The sequence below is a fragment of the Panthera leo genome, chromosome E2 (assembly GCF_018350215.1).
Source record: "Panthera leo isolate Ple1 chromosome E2, P.leo_Ple1_pat1.1, whole genome shotgun sequence".
NCBI classification, from domain to species: Eukaryota; Metazoa; Chordata; class Mammalia; order Carnivora; family Felidae; genus Panthera; species Panthera leo.
In genome coordinates, this window is record NC_056693.1 from 55,581,432 (window position 1) to 55,584,865 (window position 3,434).

The following is a 3,434-nucleotide window of genomic DNA, read 5'->3' on the forward strand; positions in this document are numbered from 1 at the left end:
ATCTTTCCTTCAACCAGTCCTGCATTAATCTATCCATTCATTGATTCATTCAAGAAATCTTCACTGAGCACCTATGGCATACAGGCACTGTAGGTATAACAGTGAATGATACAGATAAAAATTTATTCCCTAGAGAAGCTCTCCCCTAGTGGAGCTTTTATTCTGATTATTCTAGGTTTATTTAAAGGAGTGCCATAACTTTCAGATCACCTTTTTAAACGGAAAGCCAGGACTCTGTAATTTGTTCAGGATCTTCAATCTCGTCTACTGATCTAAACCTTCCCCGTGTGTGACATCCCATTGTGTCCCTGGGCCCTACTGATTCCCTTTACATTATTTGCACTGCGTATTTGCACTGCATTTCTTGACCTTTCAGGGTTAACCCCACCTTCCCACTCCTGGATGATTCATTTTTTCCCCATCCTGCAACCTTTACAGAGATGTTCTAGACACCAAGCTCCAGGGACTGTGCAGGGCTCCAATGATGGGCAGGACAGGGTCTTGGCTCTTGTATTAGTCAGAGTTTTCTATAGAAACAGAATCAAAAGGATACATATGTGCCTCCACAAAGAGATTTATTATAAAGGATTGGATTTCACAGTTGTGGAGGCGGAGAAGTCCCAGAGCCGGCCATTTGAAAGCAGGGGGTATAGTTCCAGTTGAAATCCAAAGGCCTGAGGCCCACAGGAGCCATTGTCTGAAGGCAGGGGAAGGTGGATGTTCTGGCTCAAGAGGAGAGAGAGCGAATTTGTCGTTCCTCTGACTTTTTGTTCTGTTTGGCCCCTCAGTAGATTGGATGGTGCCCCCTGCAGTGGTGAGGGCAGATCTTTTTCACTCAGTGTGCTGATTCAAATGCCAATCTCTTCTGGAAACACCCCTACAGACATATCCAGAACTCATGTTTTACCACCGTCCCTTAGCCCAGTGGACACACAAATTTAACCATCCCAGTTCTCAGGGAGCACAGAGTGTTGAGGGAGAGACACACGTATGATACAGGGAACTGGGTGAGGAAAATCAGCACAGGGAGCGAGCACAGCAGCAGTCTGGGCTTCCCAGAGGTGGTCACACCTTCTCTGAACTTGAAGGACGAGTTGGCTGTGGTATGAAAGGACAGGAGGGCAGCTTGAGAGGGAAGAGGATGACTTGCAGTTTGAAGGAGCTGAATGAGCCAACACTGAAGGAGAAGGTGGGAGTGGACAAGGAGGCAGGGGTGAGCGCAGGGCTCACCCCCTTTCGGTCTCTCAGTGTGTGTTGGCTGCTGCTTTCTCCCCAGCACTGAGCTCAACTCCAGGATGAAGCTGGTGACTAGAACGGCTGGGTTGCTCACAGTCAGATGAAGGGGGCAGGCAACAAGCAAGGGACAGATCTAAACCTTGTGCTCCGAAACACAAGAACGTGATTTATGGCAGAGGAAAGCAGGCAGCTGGCACACTACAGGTGACCTTAGAGCTGAGATCTGAAGATTGAGAAGGAGCTGAGGAAGAGAGTGGTGGGGATTGGGGGAAGGTGGTCCAGGCACAGGGAACAGTAGGTGTGAGGGCGCTGAGCGGCGATGGACCGAAGTGACTGTTTAAGGAGCTGGGAGAAGTGGGTTTGTGCTGAGGGTGTGGTGAGCAAAGAGGAGAGGGCAGGTTGGCCAGGTCGTGCTGTGCACTGGTGCCTTCGTGAGGAGTCTGGACATGGTCATGAAGGAGAAGGAATGGTGCTGGAGGGATCCAATCATATGTGCATTTCAGAAGATAGTAATAACAGTTGTAGTAGCAGGGTAGGTGATATTAAAAGAATGACTGACAACTGCTTTGGGTGTGAAAATGGCAAGGTAGTTAAACAAATAGTCCTTGTCAGCTAGAGGTTCATAACCAAACTATTTTTGGGTGAAATTATACAGAGTTTGATTTAATATGGTCTAGAAAAATAAGTGAGGGAAGAGATAAAACAAGGTTGGCAAAATGATAATCGCTGAAGCTGGATAAAGGTGTATATGTGTTCATCAAACTATTCTCTCTATGTTTTGGGTGTTTGAAATTTTCCACAATAAAACCATTTTAAGATGTGTGCAAAAAATGCAGAAAGTGCTCAATAAATGGGGAATCAATAATAATAACAGTTGCTTTTTATTGAGCAACTACTGTATGGCAGTTTTTGAGTGAAATGCTTTATTATGTATATCAGCTCAAGGGTCTCCATGCTTTCTAAATTGTATACCCCACAAACAAAGAATAATTTTAATCACATATCACCAACATAATTACATTTGATTAGTTACTTACACACTGCCAAATGGTGCTTTCTAAGTACCTTATAAAACATGCACAAAACAAGAAATTTTAAAAGGATGAAATTAACTTGGAATAAATACATTTAATGTCTTGCTAATTGTGGAGACTTTATACTATCATTAGTTAATATCTCCAGGCACAAGTTACACATAGAGAAAAAATTGTCATTAACGATAGTGTTGTAATTCCATATTCCAAACTATCTTATGGTCATTTCATTTGGATGGGTTGGGTAGGGGACAGCATTTTGTCCCCTTGGATTATGTTCTCATCTTGTTTCTTGTGTGGTGGCCCATGAAGGATGCTAATGTAAGTGGAATAAAGGTGCACTCTGCCATTTTCTGGTTGCTCACTTATACTTGTTAGTATTTTTTTAAAATAGATTCTTAGCAGGAATGTTTTTAAGTCCTTTGTCCCTTCTGTGAGTTTGTCCACTTAAAGGCTGGTTATTATAATCCCTAAATCCATTTACCCAAGTGCACATAAATTCCCATAAAGGCAGTTTGCTAGAAGCAAATGAACGTATGTGGGGGTGTCACCAGCCATTCAGCCTTGTAGAAGAAAGAAAAGAGCTGACGTGTGTCACGTGTGCATGTCAAATGTCTGTGCGTACATTAAATATTAGCGGAGCTGAATTTCCTCTTTTGTTTTGAGGTGAATGAAGTAAGTGAGAAATCACCGGTGTGATCCTTTCTTCTCACACCCTGCCTTAGAGTGTGCACACTTCAGAGACCTCTGCATCTGTCAGGAGTCCTCACCATGACCCTATATGGCAGACTTTAGCATCCTCCGCTTTGCAGGGGATTAAGCTCAGCCCAGGCGGGATAGACGAGTTGCCTGAGGGACACAGCTGTTTGGAGGCAGAGCAGGATTAGAACGCAGGGACGCCGGACTCAGAGTTCCTCATTTCATAATAGAAGTGCTAGTTGCTAGTCCTTAGCACTGGCCATGGGCCAGGCACTGGTCCACTTAGGCACCGCGGTCCCGTGTCATCCAGGACAGAGGGTCAGCCAAGCAAAGAAACTTCCCAACACACAGGCTGGTCTGTCTGACTGTAGAGCTCCCCTGTTTGCATATGAATCCAAGTTCACTACGATGTGACCTGGGCAAATGACTTCCTCTCTCCAGGTCTCAGTTTCCTTATCTTTAAAA